Raw genomic sequence first — 25,913 nt, forward strand, 5'->3', positions numbered from 1 at the left:
TACAGTAACGTTTTCTCAGCAGTGGACTTGGAGAGAAAACAGATTTAGGAAGAGACCAATATTATTATTATTGCAATTACATAATAATATATACCAAATTCACCCAGTGTTTTCATTTTACTTACCTTTGTCTTGTCCATATGCTTTTTTTTCCTGATCTGCTGACTTACGATTTTTTTTCTATTTTAATAGTCCCTATGCCTCTTTTTGCCTATTTTGAAAGAAATTTTATCATGAAAAATGGCTCTCTTTCCCCAGTACTATGTGGTTATACATTTTCTTTTTTGTGCTTTCGTGGTACCCATTTCTTCTTGTTCTCTTATTTAATGTACATGTCCTTTCTTCAATTGCACTGTCACCTTCCATTTGTTTTTCCCCCTATGCTTTTCTTTCTCTCCTCTTACCACTTAGCAGGCCTTAGCTCTTAGAAACCCCTTTATAAAATTCACTCTTTTCAATAAAGTCTTTGGACTCAAAGGTACAAACACCTTGAGGTGGACATCTTTTCCATGTTCTTTCTATTATTGTTCTAATTAAGGTCCATGTCCAGATGAAGGTGGGAAGCCTGATAAGTGCCCTGAAGTAAAAGCCACTATGCATGGATGACTGAGAGTAACTGGTGCTATCAGCAGAAGAGGCATTTAGGGGAGCAAAATGAGGCATAAAAAGGAAGCAAGTGATTTCTGACCTGCTTGAAAACTCACATGCTTTGCTCAATTGACTAAAAGTCGAAATGAAAAATATAAATCTTTCAGCTTAAAAAGCTGGATTGATTTGTTAAGTAAGGTATCATTTGCCCATGTTTTTACTATTTGGACAGTTGTACAAAGACCTGCAAAAGCTGTATTTCTTGTTTTGCATTGCTTATGCAGTTCCCTCACTCCAGTCCCCATTCTACAAAGATGAGCTAAATGCCACAAGAGCCCTTCTGTTTTGGACTATATAGAGTAGGTACAGTAATTATCTCAAATTCCATTTGAAATGCCACATTTAAGACAATCTTCAATTTCTAGGATAGTTTTATCATTAAATTGAAATTAAAGCTAATAATAATTTTCAGTGTTATAAAATTCAATTTTCCTTATTTTAAAAGAATTTGAAAGGACTATAATGAGGATCTTTTTATCACTTACCCAGAAAAGCCTAAAAAAAATGGTAACTGTACTTATATGGTAACTGCTTTTACTATGAAGGTGTTAATTTAATTTTATTTTTAGTGTTTGCTTTCAGTTTGCTTTCAAGAGTGTCCTTTCAGTTTGTTAGATTTAAAGGGAAGACTCCATTTCCTTTGGATTTAAAATGTCTATGACACCATTAGATATTAATAGTAGATCTAATAGCAGTATTGCCTGACACAAACTTGTACCGTACTTCTCCCAGCTAAGCAATAGAGTGCAAATGTTCCTCACTGTGTGTTTGATGATGAAACAGCAACAATGCTTCACATTTTATAACACATTGTTTCACCTCACTTAGTCCTCAAAAACAATGCTGTGAGCTTGGTGTTATTTTCTACATTTAAATGTAAGGAAATTGATACTCAAGGAAGTAATGATTTGGCTGCTGACACAATGTGAGTGTCAGACTAGGACTTCAATCTATTTCCTCTTACTTTTACTCCAGGGCTCTTTCCACATCTTTACAATGTCTCCTTCTACTGTGCTTTCTTTTTTTTTTTTGTATTAAATTCTTTTATTGGTACATTGTAGGTATACAACACAATTACATTTCTCATTGGGAATTGTACCTTTACATAATGCATCTTGGTTCTTATTTTTTCTCTATTCCTAGCCCTCCCTTCACCCCCTCCACCCTTCCCTATTTACAAAGACTTTATTTCCATTTTTTCCAGTTCTCATCATTTTTCCTTTCCCTTTTTTCCTTTCCCCTGCCCCTCCCACTACCCCTACCCCTTTGGACCTTTTCTTCCTATTTTACTTTATCGATTATTCATTCTAATCATTGGTACATTTTAGGTATACAATATAATGACATTCATCATAGGAAATTTGCACCTTTACATAGTTTCTCTTGGTTCTTATTTTTCACCCTTGCCCAGCCCTCCCTTCAACCCCTCCAGTCCTCCCTATTTACAAAGATTTTGTTCCCATTTTTCCATTTTCTCATATTAATCCCATTCCCTTCTATCCTTTCCCCTAGCCCTCCTACTTCCTTCCCCTTTGCCCCTTTTCTTCCTATTTCACATTACCTATTATACATTTAGTCCTTATTTACATTTTCAGTTTCTCACACCAGAGAAACTATTCTGTATTTACACATGTGTGTCCTATTTATTTCACTTAAGAGTATTGCCTCAGTGTGCATCCACTTAGCTATAAATGTCTCTAATTTGTCATTTTTTATGGCTGAGTAGTACTCCATTTTATAAAAAAAACACATTTTCTTTATCCAGTCTCCAGTTGATGGGCACTTGGGCTGTGTGCTTTCTTGTTAGTTGATGAATTAAGGAGCTAGTGCCTCCACCTTGCTGCCTTAGGACATCTTGTGCTGACTGAGCACCTGCTGTGTGTTAGATCCTATTTTAAGCCCATCAAGGTGTTGTCTAATTCAATCCTTACAACATAAATAAGATGGCTAATATTTCCCTGTTTTATAAACAAGGAAACATAGAGCTTAAATAATTTCCCCAAGATCTCATAGCCAATAAATTGAGGAAGTGGGTTTCATATCTGGACAGTTTGCCTACAGAAACTGTATGCTCAGCCACCATCTTCTAGTGACTCTTCAATTACTATAAAACCCTAAGATTATATTCATGAATAATAGAGCCTAGAGTGAGCTTCTCAGTACCACTCATGACAGTAAGAATTTCAACAGTCATTATCTTGCACTTTCCCAAAAGTATGGCTCCTCATTGAGTAGTACAAATTGAAATGTGTATTTGGTTAGAACATATGCTTCTTATATAGGGTAGTATCAAGAATAGACCTGTAGAGAAATGGAGCGAGATGGCAGCTGAGTAAGATACTACCTAACCATCTCCTCACAAACACACTGATTTGAACAGCTATTCTCACATCAGAGTACCTCCATATAAACTAAGAAAACTTGGTGAGAGTCCATAATGCCAGGCTTTAAGAATAATATTATTGCCATGAAGATGGTAATTTTAATACAAATACTAGGAAATTTCAGTCATTTAACCAAACATAGAAAAATTTAGTTATGTTCAAGGGTTGTGTTAGGTACCAGGATAATATTCAGATAAAGCTTACTATCTAATGAAGGAAATGTATTTGAACACAGGTACAGACACCTGGTGAATCTCTTAAAGCCTGAAAAATTTGTGGAAATGTGAACATCCTTTAATATGAATAAATAAAGAAAGACTTGATAGAAACAATAACACTAGAGCTAATCTTTGGGTAAAAGAGAAGAAAAGGTAAACTGTGCTGTATGGTATAATTGTATGTGGCTTCTTTGAGGACTACCTCAGACTTTCTAGAACTGACTCCATCAGTCAGTAGGGACTTGATGTGTTTGAGAGAATAACGGGCATCTGTTCTAAAGCACATTCAGTTACAGGGTTTAAGCTTTCAGGTCTGTGCTGGGCGATGGCCCCACCAGCAAGGAGGACTCACTGTATTTGAATGAAACATCATAAAGATACTTTGTCTTCAAAATAGAGCCTGACTTCCTCAATATTTTCAATGATGTTATTTTTCAACAAATTTACATATATAGTATTAAAACATGAAATAAAATAAGCAAGTTTACATTACAGAACAAAAACCTCTTCTATCCTCCCTCTTGGTTCACTTGCCAGAGGAAACTACACTTGATCATTGAGTTTATGCATCATTTACATTAATTTTTAAAACAGTAACATAAGCTGCTTTTTTACTTGTTTTGTTCATATTGATAAATCATTTATTTACCGATTTCTTTATTAGATGTTAGGGTTGCTTTTTAATTTTCTACTTGTATAGATAATGTGGTAATGAATATTTTACAGTGATAATTTTAAAAATTAACCTTATTTGCAATTTTTGATTAACAGAAAAACTGTAAAGATAGTACAGGCAATTCTCATCTACATTACCCTATTCCCAGCTTCCCAGCTTCCTCTATTATTAATACCTCACAGTATGGTGTAATTAATGAATAATAATCATTTTTGAAGTCCATAATTTATATGAATGTTCTTGGTTTTTACCAAAAATCATTTTTCTCTCTCAGATTTTATCCAAGATGCCACATTACATTTAGCCATTGTCACCTTAGACTCCTCTGGGCTGTAACATTTTCTCAGACTTTCTTCATTTTGGGGGGGGGGTACCGGGGATCAAACTTGGGTCCTTGTGCTTGCGAGGCAGGCGGCAGAACCACTGGGCTAAATCTCCGGCCCCCTTTCTTCATTTTTAATGACCTTGTCATTTTTCAGAAATACTAGGTCAGGTATTTTGTAGGATGCCTCTCTACTGGAATTCTTTAAATTCTCTCAGTATTTGACTGGGGTTATGTGTTTTAGGAATGGAGATGACAGAAGTAAAGTATCCTTTCAATCCATTTTATCATAAGCACATTTTAGGAGCATGACAGCATTTTCATCCTTCACCTGGCTGAAGTAGTGTGGTCAGATTTATTCACTACAAAACTACTGTTTTGTTTTGTTTTGTTTTCTCCTTTTGGAGTATTCTTTTTGGAAAAAAATGCTATTCACAGAACCACAGTTAAAGATTTGAAGGTTATTTTCCAATTTCTTGAGAGTGTAGTAGCTACATAAGTGATTTGAGATTCTGCATGGGAGATTTTTCTCTTCTATTCCATTTATTTATTTATTTATTCAATAATTCCTTTCTATCTATATGGACTCCTGGACATGAGAATAATCCAATAAGACTATATTGTGTAACTCTAATTATTCCAACTTTGGCCATTGGTTCCTGTGTCCTTTTCACATTTCCTAACAATGTGGATTTTATTTTTCTTTACCATTGTCTTACTTTCTACTTTCCAGAACTACAAGGTTCTCCAAACTCATATGTATAATTCCTGCCCCAGCACTTAAATCTTCTAGTAAAAGAGCCCTGATTCCTTTATTTGAGAATAATATTAGCCAAGATTTTAGAGCTAGGTATGCTTGTTCTGTTGGGTGCTCTTGTTTCTAGATATAGACATGTTCTCCTGACAAAAGCAAAGAAGCGTGTGTGTGTCTGGGTGTGTGTGATCTATAGTTTTCGTACATGTTACTGTATGTATATATGGAGTTATATATGAATTCATATTGTTGTGTCTAACTCTGTTATCACCAGACTCATTCTAGCCTCCTTCCATTGTTTATCTGTAAATTCCTACTCCAAAAATGAGGAACTTTGCATTTACTGTCTTCAATCCATTCACTTAACTGCTGAATTTTATATACATATGTAGCAGGACAAAAAATTTAACCATTGTAATGGAGAAATCACTCAACTAGAGTATGATGCTTAATATGAGACTGACTCCACTCATTTCTGAAATTACTTAGCCATTTTTACCCCAGCCCTCTCCAAAGAGGTTATATCATGCACTTGTAATATAGTTACATTTCCTTGGCATAGTCTACATTCCTATTTAGAGTGAGTGCATATTGCAAACTTTATGGTAACTATTTAAAAAACCAAAATAAATAAATAAATAAAAATAAAGACACAATGACACAGAATATAATTAAGAATACAATTCTGCAATTTGACCTAAACATCACTGTTAGTGTAATCTGAGGTGTATACACTGCTCCATTCAGTGGCTGCAAAATACACACGCTTCTCATGCTCACAGGGTATAGTCACTAAGTAGAAGACTGTATTCTGGGCCATAAAATTACCTTAACAAATTGAGTAAAGTAGAATCAGTATGAAGAATTTTTCCAGAAAACAAGGATAAATAAATTTAATGTATAAATGAAAGAAAAAGTGAAATAGAGGGAAGATGTTAACATGTTAATATCCAAAAAATAGAAGTCCCAGAAACAGTGAAAAGTAAATAAAAGGCAGAAACTATCTGAAAATATTATATTCTAATATGCCTTATAATTTTTGCAATTATCTGAATATGCAAGAATTCAAATTAAAGGGTTTCATAAAGGGCAAAATAGCGAGAAAGGCCTATACCTGGACATGTTGTGAATTTTAGGGCATCAGAGACAAAACATAGCAAAATATTCTAGGCATAGAAAAGAAACAGAAATTAAGTTGATACCATATTACTCACCAGTTATACTAGGTGCATTAAGGCAATATATTGATTTTTAAAACAGCTTTATGGACTTTTATATCTTGCTCAAATGTAACTTAAGTAGAAATTGAAACAATTTTAGTTTTATGGCTCAGAATGTGCTTTAAAGATATCACTGCAAATGGAGATCCACTGTATGGAATATTATTCAGTGATTAATAGAAATGAGCTAGAACACCATGAAAAAAGTGGATAAATTTTAAATGTATATTGCCAAGTACAGAAGCCAGTCTGACAAGGCTGCATACAGTGTGGTTCCAACTATATGCCAGTCTTGGGATGGTAAAACCAAGGGGCAATGAAAAAAATATGTGATTCCCCAGAGTTTAGGGACAAGGAGGTCAGCAGTGAACAAACAGACCACACAGGAATTTTAGGGCAGTGATCCTGTTCTGTATGAAACGATATAGTGGTGGGAATGTAAAATGTGGGATTTGTTAAAAGCCATGAAATGTACTGTACAAAAAGGGAACCAGAACAGAAACTATGGACTTAATAGGTTTCAGTGTTGGTTCAAAGAGTATAAAAAATTTTCTACAATAATGCAAGATGATAATGAGGAAACCTGTGTCTATGTGTGTGGAGGGTACGTAACCACTTGGTTTTTAGATCATTTTTTCTGTAAACCTGAAACTGTTCTTTTAGTCTATGAATTATTTAAAAATTGTTGTACTCTAGGTCAAAAAATAAAGAAATCCAGGACATAGGAGAACATGAGAAGCATGGATAAGAAAACTATTGGTAAGGTTTATTGCTTGGAAATAGACAGTAACTAAAAGAGAAGAAATATATGCAAAGCAGTCCACACCAAAACTCTCAAATATAAAACATGGTGTGATAGACTGAGGATTTAGCTGAGTAGTATGTACAAGGTCCTGGGTTCAGTATTCAACACCAAAACAAAACAATGTGATATGGTGGGATGAGGTTTTAAGGAAAATTAATGCAAATATTTTTTGAATTTCATGAGAGTAATCAAGGAAGAATACAATTGAGAGTATAGTTTTCAAGCCAGAAGAATTAAACTTGATATATCCAATGAAAATAAAAGTAAGGAAGAGGAAATAAGGAAACATAAAGAAAAAAGAAAGAAAAGTTTAAAGAATAGAAAAGAAAGGAGAGAGGAGGAAGGAACATAAACCAGGGAGAGGCATACCGAGGTAGGGAAGGATGAAGAGTCGTGTGGCTGTTCTGTGGACTGTATGAATTAAGGGGAAGATGCTGCAGGCTCCTGTGAACAAATTGCTAAGTTTTCTCTGAAGTTCTTAATTGAAAACCAGTGGAAAATATCTTAGAATATCACTAACCTGTATTGTGAAAATTTTTGTAGTATATGGACAATTACATTTAAATAGGTCATATAAAAATAGTTTGGTCAACATGAATGAAAATGATGTATTTGTAGGAGAAAAAAATAGAACCAATAACTTCCAATGTTTTCAAAATGTAACAGCTAAAAGTCATCTTAAGTATCTGGTGTAAGTACTGGTTTCAAGTACAGTATTGCTCTCAAGTTACTGAGTGATGATTCTCAATAGATATCAAAAATGATTTTAAACATCAAGATTTTTTAATTTAATTTACCCTAAAATATTACAGAGGCAATTGATGTGATGCTTTAGGCACTTCACTAACAGTAAAAATTTTCTACAGTGATTCAGATACCTTTTCAAAGTGGATGAACAGAACCAAAATGTTCAGTGAAATGAATGTTAAATTATTATTTAGTAGAAAAATTAGATGAACAATTTTCTTCTGCTTTTATATAATTTATTACCTTTTATTTCCAGAAGAAAACTGGAGGGTTTTGAGACAGTTATTCAAATAACTATCTAAACCATAATGACTCTGTATATTTAAGAGTTTTATTTTATATTTATTATATGACTTGGTTACTTGAATCATATTTCTCATATTTCTGTTTACTGACACCCACCCCCCCGCCTCACCCCGTTGATTTCGGTTAAGTGGATGTAGGTTAAATTGCTTTTGATTCATGATTTGACTGTGTACAAGATGAAAGGGGAATGTTTGTTCAGCATCAAGTAGTTAATGGGGCCCAGCCACAGAAATCATCAGAATCCCTAAATTGTACAAAAGTAGAAGACACTCATTTATCATGATTTGCAGGGATATAGCACTATTTATTGTTTGCAAAAGATTATATTATCTCTTTATCCTCATAAATAGTTTATTATTATTTAGTCCTTATAATTTTCAGATGAAGAAGACTAGAAATGCCCCATAGATTCCACATGGCTACTATCCACAACTTTTGAATGCAGTGAGTCCTTACTCCCATGATTGGGTTATATTATATAGCACAGGGAGATTATCTTCAGGAACCTAATCTAATTATGTGAACTGTTAAAGTATATGCTAATGACAGAAGAGGAAAGCAGAAGGGTAAGTCAGAGTGGCCTTGACAAGACTTCTGTTTTTTTGTTTTTATGACTAGGGCTTGAACACAGGGCCTTCACACTGAGCTACAACCCTAGTCCTTTTTAATTTTTTTTGTTTTGAGACAGGGTCTCACTAAGTCACTCAGTTGCCCAGACTCAGCTTGAACTTGTGATCCTCCTCCCTTAATCTCCAGAGTGCTGAGATTACAGGTATGTGCCACAACACCTAGCTACTTGAGAGGCTGTTGCTCCTTTGAAGGTGGAAGAGCCACATGAGAAGGAATGTGGGAGCTGTAGAAATGGGTTGGTAGCTGACACCCAGTGAAAGAAACTGGAGCCACGGACCTGGGGCCACAGTGAGCTGGAAGCTGGCAGCAACTTGAAAGAAGGGAATTTTCCCCATTGCTCTGGATAAGACTCCAGCAAGTCATCACCTTGATTTTGACCTTCTGATATATTGACAGGGCCCTACTGAGTGGCAAGACTTCCAACCTCCAGAATCACGACATAGCATCCAACAGAGGTAGACCTTTATGCGAAGTCCCATTCTAGTGTTTGATATTTCAGTGTGCCAAATCATTTTCCCTTGCATTTCATTGATATTACTTTTGTGTTAATGTAAACAAATGGCCACTCTCGGGCATCACAAAAAGTACTTAAATATCTTTAAGTTGCAGATATATGAAAAAAATGCTCAATATCATTAGCCATCAGAAAATGCCAATCACTGCTGCCTGCCTTGCAAGTGTAAGGACTGGAGTTCGGTCCCCAGTACCAAAAAAACCCCCCAAAAAACCTGAAAGAAAATGACAATCAAAACTACAATGAGATACCATTTTACCCCAGTTAGATATGGCTGTTATAAAAAACAAAAAATAACAGGTGTCGGCAGTGATGTGGGGAGAAAGGAACTCTTATTCACTACTGATGGAATGTAAATTAGTGCAAACATTTTTTCTTCAAAGAAATAAAAATAGGTCTACCATATGATCTTTCTGTCTTGCTGGCACACTTCTGGGTATCCAATGGAAATGAAATCAGCACACCAACGAGATACCTGAATGCCCCATTTTTTTTTTTTTTGGCACTGTTCACAGTAGCAGGATATGGAATGAGCTTCAAAGCTCATCAACCCATGAGTGGATAAAGAAATGTAATCTGTGTATATACGCAATGGAATATTATTGAGCCATAAATAAAAAATGAAATCCTGTCATTTGAGCAAAATGGTTGGAACTGGAAAATACTATGTTCGGTGAAATAAGCCAGTACAAAAAGACAATTCCGGCATGTTGTCTTTTATATGAAAACTAAATGTGAAAGCTGCTGATCTGAATGTACAACAGTGATTAATACAAGTTGGAAAGATTGGGGTAGGGAGGGAAGGATGGGGAGGGAGTGAAGGATAGCTAAAGAGAAGTTGGCTTTGATTAGTGTACACTTCTGCATATGTGGAAATACCACACTGAACTCCATAAATATGTACAATTAATAATGTTAATCAAAATTTTAATGTTAAAAGTTTAATTGTTAAGATACGTAAAAGGCTGGGGATTTAGCTCTGTGGTTCTGATGCCTGCCTCACAAGCTCAAGGTCCCAAGTTCGATCCCCGGTACCACCCCCCAAAAAAACATAAAATAAAATTTTATCAAAATAAGGGATTTTGTAAATGTAACTTGCTAAGGTAATTCATGTAGCAGAAGACAAAGCTGTAACTAGATGCTAAAATGAAGGATTTCCTACCAATGACTTTTCAACCCAAGCCACAATGGCTCTAACCTTCATATGCCTCTAAACTTCAATGGCTCTAACCTTCATAATGGCTCTAACCTTCATTGATTACTTGGCTAATTCCACTCAAAATTCTCTTAAATATCTACCGAAGGGAGGGACATTAACTGTATTCCAAAAGCAGTATTATAATAAAGGTCTCTCTAATAATGCCATAAAATACCAGAGAAAGCTTACTTTGAATGGATAATTAAATGAAGTCCACAGTAAATAAGCACTTTGCCCAAGAGCACTCTGCAACTGAGAAAGCTGAAACCCAAGGAATTTCAATTATTCGTTCAAATGTCCTCAGCCACTCCATGGTAGAAATGGAATTGCAATCCACATCTCTTTATTTTCCACTTTTTTTGTGTGTGCGCTGAGTTGTGTCGACATGTCAGTTCTCCAGGGATCAGCCCTAGATTAGTTTGAGAAATAAAATGTATCTTCAATCCTGTGGTATGGATATTCATGACTTAGAGCTAGGTTGTGATATTCTCTGAGGCTATGACTTTTTGGAGCTATTTTAACATTGATTTGCCTCCCAGAAATGTGTTGAAATTGGCTAGAAGACAAATCTGTGACACCATGTACCTGAAGAATGACAATGTGTGGCATAATGATGACCCCCACTCCTGCTATATGGGACCAACTGTGATTTATTCCCCTGTGTACCACCCATCTCTCAGACCCAAACCATGCAGGGATTAGGAAAAACAACTAGAAGATGTGATACATCATGAAAGCTAAAAAAGGCTCTGGGAATAAAGTACCTCACTTGCGTCAACATAGTTGAAACCAATATATTTCAGTTGCAGTTTTCGTCATCCATTTGGGAGTATTTGAAGAACGTGTCTACTGCTTGAGCCCATTTGAACCATTAAGACATATGCTATTTGTTTGGTGAATAGGCTGCTTAGCAAAGATGAATGTCAGATCACTTTTGTTCTTTCACTTATTTACTACAGCGTGCTTTCCCAGAATGTAGGAAGCATGGCTTATTTGAAGCTAGTTTGAACTCAGATATTTTCCCCACTGACTCTGAGACCCATTGAAGGCCAGACACCAGGGAGCTGTTACACTTGTATAACTATCCTTTTCACACTTCTTTGGAAATTTCAAACAAGTTTAATTACAAGAGAAACAGAAGAAAACACTTATTTATCTCCACTGCTGGGAAAAAATATAGCTTTTTTGGGAAATTGATTCATTGTAAGCTTTGATCTGCTCAGTTCAGTTTCTCAGTGTGGATATTTCAAATATTAAGTATTTTCTTGATTAGAATATTACACATATTTACATAAACAATGAATACATACTTATGTATTATTAATTTTTATATGTTGAGACAAAAAAAGTGGAAATATTTTCAGTGAGTGTTAATACAGAAATCTAACCATTTATTTGAGAACTACTGACCAGATAGTCCAGGTTCATCATTTGTGTGATACTATTTAGCCTCAGGATTAAAGAGAAAAGAAGAACCCTGTGCTAGTTTCCTGTAAAATTGTGTAAGCCTGTGTAATACCTTTTCTGTTTCTGTGACTCAGAGTGCCAGAACAATCTGTGACATTGAGTATCATTTGTTTGGTTTTTTTCCTTTACTTTCATCATATCAGGGAAGCACTGACAATGAATGTGTAATCATCATTTCTTCCTCCTCCTTTAGTATATCCAAATGTCTGGAAGGATGTTTTCCAACCGAGATATACTGGTCTCAAACATATAGCTTAATATTAGCCATACCTGTAAATGACTTTCATATCTAAATAGAATGACTTAAGCCCTGCTGGTTAATTTCTTGAAACCTCCTAGGATTCTCTTATAAACTCAAGATAATAGGTACAGTATACTTAATATCCTTGGGAAATTCATAATGGATAATATGACCATCTAAGATCCTGAAAATTATCTAGAACTTGGCTATGGGCCAAATAGTCCCTCTTCTCTTACATTATTCCCTTACCCCAACCATTTCATTTTCCCTTCTTTCTAGCAAATAAAACTTAGCTTACTAGTCTTAAGGTGTCTTTTATCCCACAATGGTTAACTTTACATTAATCCAGTCAATAAATCTATAAATCATATTTATAAAGTTGCTTTTCTATATTAGATACCTGTATTGTACTAGGGACCTAGAAAGTGAACAAAACAGGCTATTACTCTGCTAAAACTAAAAATTCTGGAGGAGAAAAGCAATAAATTAGTAACTGTATAATATAAATTGATAAACTGTAATGAGAAAAAGTGGGAAGAGGATAGAATATTTTTTCAGGGAGAGAAGCATTGAAAACAACTTAATGGTTTAGGTGTGACTCAGAAGTAGTGATATTTGAGCAAAATTGAAAAGCAAAAATGAAATGAACGAGTGAGGATATAGAAAAGAATAATCAAGGCAGAGTTAGTCAGCAATACCAAGGCCTTGAGATGAAAGTAGGCCAGGTGTATTTGAAGAACTGTAGAAAAGTCAGTTTGGCCACAACAGGTTGAACATGAGGAGAAACAGCAAGAGGTTAAGTCCAAGATGGGAGGCAGTGAGGGATTAGCTAGACTTTGTAGATTCTTGAAAACCAAAGAAAAATGAGGGAGGCAGTCAAGGGTTTGAGTACCAGACTTTGACCTAAGAATTTAAAGGGCCATTCTGTTGGCCAGGTTGAGCAATGATGTTGGGAGAGGGGTACAGTAGAAATAGTGAGGCCAGTCAGGAGAATATTGTTCCAATTAAGGAATGAGTTGATGGACCAAGGTAGTAGCAGTGGACATTATAAGAAGTAGTCAGATTATAGGTATTCTGAAAGGAAAACCAAAAAGATTTGCTGATGGTTCAGATGTGGGATTTGAGCCAACAAGAGGAGGCAAAAATCCTCTTGTAATAGCAGTACCCACTTGGTCTTGCTGTTAATATGTAATGCATCTGGAGTAATTGTTCAACTTGGGGATTTGATATGGACACAAAACTTTTTTGAGAATAACCAATTCTCTATAATACAGTAAGTTGTAATGTAAGTAGAATCTTTCCTCACTAGGAATCTCCAAATAACCTGGGTATACTTTGAACTTTAAGTGCCCCGAAAGTCTCAATATGTTAAAGGATTTTTCACCAAAATGGAGCTTTTAAGAGGTTTCGGAAGTTTAACAGAAGGGGCCTAATGAGGAGTTTGAGGTTGCTGGCGCTGTGCCCTTGATGCAGACGGTGGGACCCCGTCTCTTTCTTTCTTTTTTTGCTCTTGACCGTGAGTTGAGTGGCTTCGTTCTACCATGTTCCCCTTATCACTATGTGCTGCTTTGGTACAAGCCATAAAACAACTGTGCTAAGTTACATGGACTAAAACTTCCAAAACTGTGAGCCAAAATAAGCCTTTTGCCTTCATAAATAGATCATCTCAGCTATTTTTATAGTGGTGGGAAATTGCCTAACACAAACCCAGCACCATTGGGCCTGAAGAACAGCTCTGGTCCTATTTGGCCCACTTCCCAGATTCTGGGAAATCTCTCTAATTTCACTCCTCAGGCTCTGACAATGGGTTCTATGAATCAAGATGTCACACTTGCTTTAGACCCCTCACACAAAGTCTTAGCTGTTGTTTATAGATTTGCTCAAATACCTAATTCTTTTCTAACTGATTTATATTGAACTTTAATGTGTTAAACCAATGTTAAAGGCCTCGTTTACTTACTAGAGAAGAAGATGACTGTGTGGTGCCCTAACTTACAGTCCAAATCTCCACCTGTCCTCCTCTTCCTACTTGCTTCGGCACTCTCTCTGTGTTTTCTTCTGTAAGCTAAGTTTTATGCCAGGAGTCAACATTTCCTGCACAGACCTGATGGCAAGGGTGGTACAACCGCTCCTTGGAAGACATTCACCTGCATCTCTGTCTGAGCTGGAAGCAGATTCTCTCATTGACCAATATATCAGCTTTTCTAGTCATATCCATGAAACAAGTTTCTTGCAACAGTATCTTGGGAGTTAATCTTAATTACTTTACATATCAAATTTGAGGATTAAATATATTTTCCGTTATCATAGGAAATGAATTAATGTAAGGCAATTGCAATTACAGAGTTCAACAAGTAGTGTCCTAAAAGAAAGCAAAGTGAATGTTGCTGTGCCTGATGGTAGAAAGTGAATATCCCCCTAGGGATCATCCCCACAGAGTAGATTTATAGTACATCCTTCTCACATCATTTTCCCATCTCTTCTCCATTAACTTCTATGTCTAGAAATAAGGCAATAAAGAAAGATAAAATGTGTCCCTGCTTTCTTTTAAGTCAACCATTAACTTTAGGTAACTAGAATACATACTTGCTATGTTACATACTTGCTATGTTACTGTTAATTTTTAATCCTCTATTGCACAGTATAGAAGAATGGTCTGTTTCATCTGTTTGGTCTGTTTAATTTTCCTTGTTACTTAAAATATCAATTAATTGAAATGGGTCCTTTGTTTTCTTCTTGATATCAATGATTTACTTCTTTCATTATATGTGTTCTCCCTATCATTGATTTTACTTGAAAATAATTTACCCCGAACATTGATATGTTTTTCTGACATTGTTAGGTATGTTTAGTGTTACTTTCAGAACGTTACAATCGTCAGAGTTAGGGGAAATGTCTTTGTTATTTTATTTTTCAGAACCTATTGTATCAAACCTGAAGTCCTATAAAGGTGACAGCAAACCTTTTAGAGACGAGTGCCCAAACTGCTTCCCAAAACCCACTTATTTATTGCAAAGTGCCAACACTACAGTTAAACCTGAATATGAAGGTTTTAGTTTAGAAGAAAATGACTCATATATCAACATCTTTTGTCTTAAAAGCAACACGTGTGCTATAGGTTTGCCACCACAGCCCTATAATGTTTTAAAAGGGTGACAGAAATTATTTGCAACTGGAAGTTGAATATTCACCTTTGCCTCAAGAAGGCTTCCTTATTCAATTAGATTTTTAAGTACTTGCTTTAAAAAAGTAGTATAAGGTAAGTGTGAGGAAATAATCTTTGAAATCACTCATTAGCCAATTCATGATACTAGGAAACTAAAAATCAATGCATGGTTAGAAATGATGATCAAATTACATATAAAAATTGTTCCACTGTGGTAAATCTCCATACCTCTTAATCCACTGTGTCATTAAAGTAGTGTGAAGAAAAGATATATATGCATCTCCTATGAACTTCATGAACTGGTTTTTCTTTTGTGTGTTATGAAATTTACAGGTGTCCATAAATACTCAACAATTACATTTTCTCACAGCCGCAATAGTTTAGCAAGCCTAAACTTTTATAGCATCCTTCAAGATTTAGCATCCTTTAACACATTCATGCTCAAGTCTGAAAGCAAATGAAGAGCAGATACACCTTCCATCATTAACATGTCAGCCTCCAGCCTGTTTCATAGTTATGCATTCATCAAAATGTTAGAATGATGAAAATAACAAACCTAGAAATCCTTTTACAAGACACTCCTCTTTAGCCTGCTCTTTTCTGTAGCTACATCAGTTTTGCCACTAACTATAGTTTTTTGGGGGTTTTTTTCCAGAAAAAAATGTACCTTGTTCAAAATAGTATGTTGTCCAAATCCTTTGCCAAGGCAACAGTGTGTCACTTGTGGACAGTTCTCCTGAGGGCCACTCTCCTTGTCCTTCTCCAGAGCAGGAAATAGGGAAGAGCTGAGGCTAGTCTGACCTTTATGCCACTCAGGCATGGAAGCCAAGAAAATCGACCTCCATGCAACTGAGCTACTACAAGACATGAAATGAGATTGCCTCTCTTGTTCATTAATTGTGCTGACTCTTAGATCTAAGAGCTTTTGCTTTCTGAAAGAACTCTAAAAGTCTGTCCCAGCTAGAATAGAATTCTGTTGGCCTCATCATATGTGAAATAAACATACATTGTTAAAGATTTCAGAAAACAAAATATTTCAACATTTCAAGCACGAGAGAGACTAGGAATAAAACTGGTGGGCAAGCAGAAATGTTTGGAGAGCTGCAGCAGCTTTCCTGAACAAGTTCCACTTCTGGTTCTTGGCAGGTCGGCTGAGCTTTGGAGGAAGAGGAGAGCAAACCTTTGTCAGTTCCTTTGCCTTGGGTATAACTGTAAATTCTCGAACTGAAATTATTCCCCACTTTTGTTTTATTGAAATTACTGAATGCTAGTAGGTTATTGATGATAGTTTTATTTACTAGGCATAAACAGTGCTTGGACAACAGGACATTGATGAGAAAGAAGCTTTATGTAGCAAAAATGAGAATCAGTTTTACACATGGGCGGGAAGATTGTGGTTGACAATTAGGGACGTGGTGATACCATGGGTGACGGGGAAATTCCTAGCCATAGATGAAGTTTCAGGCATGGTGGAAATCTGGGGTGAGAACAGGAGAGAATATCTAGAATTGGTCTATAAGAATGCCAGCTTTGTAAGAATTAAAATGAGACCTAAAGGTAAGGTGCAATTTTGGTACTTAAGGCTTTTTAGGTTGAAGTAAGCAAAAAGTTTCTGGCTATTTGTACATAAATTCTAAATAAGTGATTGTAAGAAATTGAACATGATCAAAATGATGTCTTTCTTCTAAGGTTCAGTTTCCTCATCTGGAAAATGGAAATAAAAAGCCCCACATTTCACAGTTGTTGCTGGAATTAAATGAGATAATATATGTCAAGTGCCTGATTCCATGTTGGCCACTTACTACATGCTCAAGAAGAGGTATAGATTATTATTAAGTAGTGGAGTAGTGGAGATGATATTTGGGGGGTGTGTATGTGTGTGTGCATATTCATGTTTGCCTGTATGTGTACGTATAAGAAAGAACTTCTTGTCCTTTTACATTTTTGTGAATGCATGACTTTTCCCTTATTGAGCTGAAGCATCCATCACAGAGAGAGCTGACTAGGATTGTTACTGAAGAAATGCAAACAGAAAGAGGAAGAGATGAAATCCAGCCTTTAGCATCCCTAATGGGAATTTTCAGTGCATGGCTAGACAGGAGGCTTGAAAGCCAGACTGTCAACAGAGGGAACACTTTATTAAAATCACTCTCAAGATGCAGATTGTATAAAATGGAGCTTTACATAAGGGAGGCCCTGCTTAGACAGAAAGAGAAAGGAGGGAAATTTCATCTCTTTTGATCTGAGGACAGTGAGAGGAGATAAAGATAAGAAAAGCAGAACTGTCTTCCTTCTGAAGATTTTATCCAGGAATTAAAAGTTATTTTATATCATTTAAGAGAAATGCTGGCAGCAAGGAGAAGAAAGAATTTTATTGACTGAGGGCAGGGAGAAGGGGCAGCAGATTGAACCCAGTGCTGGGCTGCAATGAGGCACAGAGAGCGTTGGAGCCCAGCTTCTGAAGCTAGAGGCTGAGGCACAGCTGGGATGGGAAAGTTCCCATGTGCCGCATGGCAGGACACACAGGTGCTGCCTGCTGAGCTGTGCCATCAGGGAATGAGGAGGCTGAAGACTGCAGAGAGGACACCCTTCCCCCGCCAGCCCTGATTGAGCTGCAAGAGCCTGGCTCCCAGCCTCCAGCACTGCATCCCAGGAAAGGCCCCCCTCAGGAGACAAACCTCAGAGGAGATGTCCCTGGGGCCCTCAGAGATTTGGAGATGCTGTCTGTTGTAATCCATATGTTCACTGCAGTCTTGGAGGGGAAAGGAAAAAAGGGGACTGGGAAGTAATTGCTATTATTGTAGTGAGCCAAACTGATCTAATTACATTAATTTTAGTGCTACCCCTAACCCATTCAAAATCATCATCACCTACACCACACAAAAGATGGGCATCAAAGGAAAGATGGGAAGGCACTGTAAATAAAAAGAAGCAGTATCCTTGCATAGCTGATATAAAGAAGGCAAAGTTCATGTCGTTGCCATGATCACTGTTACAGAGGTCATAATAAAACCTAGATGGTAGCACAGTACTCTCAGACCACACACCACACTTTTCTTTAACAAATTACCATGAAAAAGCCCTGCTGTAAAATAGTGTGTGCCAGAGGAACAAGACACATTTGCCTTTGCACCACCTGTCTGTACCCTGAATGGCTGGAGATATTGGAAGAGTCACATGATGGTCAGGAGGGGACAAGCAGGAGGAGAAATTTCCAAGCTGATCTGGAGTGAGGAGGCACAAGTAAGCTTACCTGGTAGATTAAAAAGGAAAAAAAAGTATAGACTTTGAAGGCACATACATAGATGTGATTTCCTTGCAATCTGTGCTCTTACTCTCTGTGTAATCTCTGATACTAATTGAATTGTGTCTCCCCAAAAGAGGTTGAAATCTTAAACTCCAGTATTTGTGAATGTGCCATCACCTGGAAATAAGGTCTTTGCAGATCATCCACTTGAGATGATTAGGGTGTATTCCAATCCAACGTGACTGTGTTCTTACACAAAGGGGAAACTTGTACATAGATACAACTAACTCACAAGAACAAAATGAAATTCATGGTTATGGTGATGCAGCTACAAGCTATGAAGTGCCAAAGATGGCCAGCAAGCTTCCAGAATCTAGGAGAGAGGTGTAAACAGATTCTCTTTCTCAGCATTCAGAAGGTACCAGCCCTGTCAGTGTCTTGTTTTGGAACTTCTGACCTCCAGAACTGTGAAATAGTGACTTTCTCTTGTTTAAGTCACTAGTTTATGGTACTTATATGCAGCCATTACTAGCCAATACAACCTATTAATCAGCAAATTAATTATTTCTCCAAACCTCATACCATAAAGGATTTCAAGCAGCTCCCACAAACCCCCAACCAATAAAACTGTGATAAAATGGGTAAATAGATTAGGGGTTACAAAACATGTAAATATAAATAGAAAAACTGTGTCAGAAAAATAAGAAAGTCTGTTTGATAGAGTTGACCTTCCAGTTTCCCTCTGAGCTTTGTGGAAACCACAGTGAAAGAGTTACGTGTTCAGTCACAAAAGTTTATTACACAGGAGAAAGTTTCACAGTTCCTTCAAAGAAGCTAACCTTTTTCTTAGCTATGAATTCTTTTTTGATTTCTATTTTTTAACTGATACCTAACATAAAAGGTGTAAATATTAATATCATGAAATGTTTTAATACATGTATATATTATGCATGTAATGGTTAAATCAGGTTATCTCAAGCATTCATCATTTCTTATGGTGAAAATTTTCAAAATCCTATCTCCTATCTTTTGAAATGTACAATATGTTGTTGTATATAGTTTTCCTACCATGAAATAACACACCAGAACTTGCTCCTAGTGCTTTGCACAGTAGATAAAACATGTGATATTTCTTTGTCAAATTTATTATATAATGCATACTCAAATGTATGTGCATAACATGGCAACACAGCCCTCAGCGTAAAGTTAATACCTGTACACACATAATTTCCTATTTTTTACAGGTATCCTAGAAAATCTTCTAATCATAAGAAAGTTAAATAGGCATTATAACAAATGAAGAGCTAGCATGACTCATTTTCATGAGTGAACGGTCTGACTCCCTCTGATCTATTTTTATGTAGGTATTGGCCATCTTACTTCTCTACTCAAATGGCCAAAGAATCTGACAACATAAGTCAGATGCTCCTTCACAGTAGAAAATTATTCCTCTTGATTTTTTGTCATTCTTATTTAAGTGTCAGTCAATTTTAATATGATTTTCATTACATTTTCAAATAGAGTATTAAGAATTTAATTTAAAATATTTCACTAATAATAGCTGTATAATTCTGACACTATAATCTAGTATATGAAAGCATGGATTGAATGAGGGCAGTCTAAAATGAAACACTTACTCTGTACTGTTTGGGGAAAATCTAATCCAAAATATGAAAATAAGGTTACTTTCTCTTAGTAGAGACACAATACCCGATACCTGCAACTTAAAGGAGAGGTTTATTTTGGATCACTTTATACAGGTTTCATTCCATAGTTGGCTGGCTCCAAAGCAGGCCAGCCTGGCAGAGAGGCGTGGCAAAGGGGACTTGCTCATGGCAGGGCACACAGGAAGCAGAGAGCAGGAATGAGGGAAGGGGAGGAGATGGACCTTTCCAGGCCACGCCCCCATGACTCACCTCCTCCAGCCAGGCTTCACTTCCCAACATCTCTTTTAGCTATAAATCCATCAGTGAGATGAGTATCACACCTCTCAATCTAATCACCCTAGCTAGCATATGATGATGATGCAGGATTGAGATACAGCCTGTTTCAGGTATAAACAACTTTATCAGAGTCTATTATTAGAAAAAGCAGGTGCATGTATTTCTGCAACTTTTTGATTTTGTTAAACTACGTGAAATAATGTAATGCTTTATTATAAAATATGAGTCATTTGCCTATTTAAGGGAGATAGTCACAAAATAATGATCAGACTGTTCCAAGCAATAGAAATTCAACTCACTTTAAAAAATTCCAGACCTAACAAAGGAAGCAAAAAACCTCTACACTGAAAACTACAGCACTCTGAAGGAGATCAAAGAAGATATAAGAAAATGGAAAGATATCCCTTGTTCCTGGGTAGGAAGAATCAATATAGTGAAAATGGCCATACTTCCAAAACTACTATATAGATTTAATGCAATACCGATTGAAATTCCAACAATATACTTCACAGAACTAGAGAAAATAGTCCAAAAATTCATTTGGAACCAGAAGAGACCTAGAATAGCAAAAGCAATTCTAGGCAACAGAGACATGGCTGGGGTATCACAATCCCCAACTTGAAACTGTACTACAAAGCTACTGTGATAAAAAAACACCATGGTACTGGCAAATAAACAGACCTGAAGATCAGTGGAATAGATTAGAAGATGCATAAACAACTCCAGACATGCTCAGCCACCTCATCTTTGACAAAGGAGCCAGTCGCCCTCATGGGAGGAAAGTTAGCCTGTTCAGTAAATGGTGTTGGAAAAACTGGATTTCAACCTGCCAAGGATTAAAACTAGACCCATACCTATCACCATGCACTAAACTAAGATTGAAGTGCGTTAAAGAGCTAAATATCAAGACAGAAACAGTAAACTTGCTGGAAGATAAATTAGGTAGAACTCTCAATGATATTGGCATAGGAAAAGACTTTATGAACAAAACTTCAGTAGCATGGGAGCTAACACAAAGAATCAACAACTGAGATCTCATCTTATTAAAAAGCTTCTGCAGTGCAAGAGAAACTACCAACAGAGAAACTACCAACAGAGCTAAGAGACAACCTACAATATGGGAAGAAATTTTTACCAGCTGTACCTCAGACAAAGGTCTACTATCTAGAATATGTAAAGAATTGAAAAAAATCAGATCTCCCAAATTCAAAGACCCAATTCAAAAATGGGCATCCAAAATGAACAGACATTTCTCAGACAAAGAAGTAAAAACAGCAAATAAATATACGAAAAAATGTTCAACATCACTGGTCATTCCAGAGATGCAGGTGAAAACAACACTGAGATTCCACCTTATCTCACAAAGAATGACTGCTATCAAGAAATCAACCAATAACAAATGCTGGCGGGGGTGTGGAGAGAAAGGAACCCTTCTCCATTGTTGGTGTGAGTGCAGAGTGGTGCAACCACTGTGGAAATGTGTATGGAGATACCTCAAAGAACTAGGACTAGAGGTCCCATTTGACCCAGCTATTCCCTACTGGGTATCTTCCCCAAAGAGTTAAAAGAATCATACCACAGCGATATATGTGCACCTATGTTTATAGAGGCACAGTTTGTAATAGCTAAGGTTTGGAAACAGCCCAAGTGCCCATCAACTGGAAACTGGATAAAGAAGATGTGGGTTTTTTTATAAAAAGGAGTACTACTCAGCCATAAAGAACGAGAAACTAGAGACATTTATAGCTAAATGGATGCATATTGAGGCCATACTCTTAAGTGAAATAAATAGGACACACATGTGTAAATACCAAATAGTATCTCTAGCATGAGAAACTGAAAGTGTAAATAAGGATGAAAGTGATTAAAATGAATAATTAATAATTTGAAATAGGAAAAGGTCCAAAGGGGTAGGGGTGGTGGGAGGGGAAGGGGAAAGAGAAGAAAGGAAAAGAAAAAAAAATTTCAAAGGTTTTCCTAAATTATTTTGTTATATTGAAAACATAGCAAATATATGTGGCACACCGTATTTGGTTCTATCCTTTACTTGTTAATATTCTCTTGGGATGATAGCATCACCTTTTCAAGTATTTCTTTCCCTATACCATCCGAAAACATATTTTGTCAGTTTATTCCGAAACCTTTCTATTCTCAGTTTAATTTTAAACATTGGGTATAATAGCCAACCCAATTAAAGTCCTGATTCTATGAATAGCAAATAGATAGCTTTTTACAAAAGAAATTAGGAGATGAAGGTGGATAGTTAAAGTTGGTAATAATAATAAATTACCACAAAGACCGCTACTGTGAATGTGACCTGTTCAATTACCAGTCTCTGCAGTAACAATTTAGCTGCAGTGCTACCATAAGAGGTATTTGATGATTTGTTATTTTATATTTGTCTCCAAGATTTCGAAGGGACATGGCATTAAACGTACAAATTTTATTTGTAGGATTTCTAAAAAACTTCTTCATTCAGAAGATGTTAAGCCATAGTAGAATGGCAAATATTTGTGACTAGCTTCTGTTGTTGCTACTGAAGATCCTAGTTATTTATTTTACAGTTGAGATTCAGAGAAATAAGTGAAAAAGCTGTGTGTGTGTGTGTGTGTGTGTGTGTGTGTGTGTGTGTGTGCGCGTGCACACGCAGTTTGGAAGGAAAACAGATAAAGTGAACATATTTAACACGTTTGTTTTGAAATATTTTATCCTAAATTGCCTTATTTTTCTCTTCTTTAGTCCTCCCCCCCACAGTTCTGTCTAATGTAATTGAAAAGAAATTGTGAGAGAATAACTTCCTTGATCAGAGAGGATTAATTGAGCTATTTATTTTCCAAGTTTATAGCTGGAAGGTGAATTACTTTACCTCATCTTCTTTCCTTAAGAGTGTGTCATTTATACTTGGTAGTGTGCACCAATATTAAGTAGCACACCTTTAAAATTTCTTATAAATTTACTCCTGTATAACTTCTTTTTTTTTTTTTCTGGTACTGGAGATCAAACTCAGGGCCTTGCACTTGCAAGGCAGGTGGTAGAACCACTGAGCTAAATCTCCCCGGCTCAGCTCCTGTATAACTTCCACAGATACTGATAAGGAACAGTACGTTACCTAGACATTCCCTTATGTCCCTTACCAGAAAATAACTCTCTATGAAATGTAAATACTAGTGTATCTTATATTACTCTAGAACTCATTTTTTTCTGTTTATGAACTGAAAACAAATTGACTCAGAAAATATGTATCCTTTGTGTCTCATTTCTTTTTCTGGGTATAATTTACTTGTGTGGGGTCTATATGAAGAAGTGGAATTGCTATAGGCAAACATACTTAGCTTTAGTTGTCACTACTAAACTGTTTTTACAAAGTAGTTGAACTGGTTTACATTGCAATGAGCAATATGTGAGCATTCCAAGTGCTCTACATACTAGGCAGTACTTAAGATGAATAGTATTTTTCATTTTGGCCATTCTGAGAGATGTAAAATAGCATCATATTTTAGTTTTAACTTGCGTATTTATGCTAATGACATTTAACATATTTTCATAGGACTCATCATTGAATAGCCCCTTCGTGAAGAACCTTTTTTTGCCCTTGTAAAAATTAGCTGGCTTTTCTCTTTTTCTTCTTAATTTGGAGGATGTCTTTTTATATTGTAGTTGTAAGTACTTTGTCACTTTGTTGCAGACATGTTCCTTCATTCTGTTGCTTGCCTATTCACCTATTCACTTTTCAATGATGTCTCTTTTTTGTTGTTGTTGTTTTTCAGTACTGGGGATAGAACTTGGGTCCTTGTTCTTGTGGGGCCTGCAGCGAACCACTGAGCTAAATCCCCAGACCCTCAATGATGTCTTTTGTTGCATATGAAATTCTTAATTTTGGTAGAGTCCAATTAACTATTTTCTTTTTATATTTAGTTCTTTCTGTGATCTGTCCATTAAAACATTGTGTACTCCTAAATCATTAAAATAACTTCATATTTTTCCCTAGTTATGTTTTAATTCTGCAGTTAGATCTGTGTTCCTCTTTGGGGGAGAGTGAGGACTGGGGCTTGAACTCAGGGCTTCCACACTGAACTAACAACATTCCCAGCTTTTTTTTGGACATGGTCTTGCTAAGTTCCTTAGGCTGGGCTCATACTTGGAATCCTTGTCCTTTAGCCTCCCTGAGTTACAGGCATTTGGCATAATGTCTGAATGGAAATTTATTTTTGATTATGATGTGCTATAAGAGTCAAGGTTTACTTTTTCCACACAGATAACCAGTTCCTACAGCTCCACTATTAGACTGTCCTTTCACTGACTGATTTGTGTGGGTGACTGTGTCATAATCCATATACCTGCAGGTCAACTTCTATTCTCTATTTTGCTCCTCTGTTCTATTTTTGTCTTTACTATCAAACTACAGCAACTTATAATGTATTCAGTATAATCTTGGCTTGATTAGATCATTTTTATATACATTTTGGAATCAGCTTGACAGTTTCCCCCCATTTTCCTCACATACAGAAAACATAAAGTTTTGAATTGCATCAAACCTATAGATGACTTTGTTGGAAGTTGAAATCTTAAAAATAGATCATCCTTTCCAATTTATAACATTAATGACATCTATATTTATCTCCATTTCTCTTACTGATGTTCTCTATTTTGGAATAGAGCTCTTAATGTATTTTTATTTGATTTAGTCCTTGATAGTTGATGTCTTGATGCAATTCTAAATAGTTTCTTTACTTTATTCTAATTTTTTATTGGTTTTATATAAAGAACAATTGATTTTTGTATATTGAGCTCACTGGCATCCTTGCTAAGTTCACTTATTCATTATAATTTCTTCTGCATTTTGTTTGAATGTGTTTGTTGTGTGTGAATAACAATGGTATTTTTTCCTTCAAAGTCTCTGTATTTTCTTTCCTTTCTTCCTTTTGGCAATAACAAAATCCTTTTGTGTAATGTTCAATTGGTGATAGCAAACATTCTTTTCTTGTTCCCTACATCAATTCATATTGTCATCTTATTAATTTCCTATTCAAACTATACTTTGTATTTGGTAAAAATATAATATAATTTGGATATGTCACTTTAGCTTTATTATGTGCTCTCCACATGATTCCCCACTAAGAAAAGAAAATTTATAACAAATGTTCCATTGTCTAGAAAGCAAATCCTTATATTTCAATGTACCATACTATTTCACTTTCAATTCTAGAAAATACTTGTTAAGGGAGGCATAACGTATGACTTCTTATAATGCTTTAATGTCAATCCATTTATTTGGGGTTCATTATATATTGCTTTAAGTCATAAGCTATTTTATGTAAATATTTTTCTTCTGCACACTGAGAACATAATAAATTCAAAGAAAAGATTTATCTTGAATTCCTTTGCATTTCTTTAAGACAATTAGCATAATGCTTTCTCACAATAAAT

At 35.9% G+C, this 25,913-nt stretch overlaps 1 pseudogene across 1 annotated transcript in view; it reads left to right on the plus strand.

The window, feature by feature from the left end:
* LOC147826788 (ribosome biogenesis protein NSA2 homolog pseudogene) overlaps positions 1–25,144 on the plus strand; it is a 93,687-nt pseudogene extending 68,543 nt beyond the window's left edge. Inside the window, exon 2 of the transcript XR_015453476.1 lies at positions 1–25,144. This exon is cut by the window's left edge and continues 22,307 nt beyond it. The product of XR_015453476.1 is annotated as a ribosome biogenesis protein NSA2 homolog pseudogene (transcript).
* Positions 25,145–25,913: the final 769 nt, after the last annotated feature.

The sequence above is a fragment of the Heterocephalus glaber genome, unplaced genomic scaffold, assembly GCF_053883595.1.
Source record: "Heterocephalus glaber isolate CG9 unplaced genomic scaffold, H.glaber_assembly_v1.0 deba00001461, whole genome shotgun sequence".
NCBI lineage: Eukaryota > Metazoa > Chordata > Mammalia > Rodentia > Bathyergidae > Heterocephalus > Heterocephalus glaber.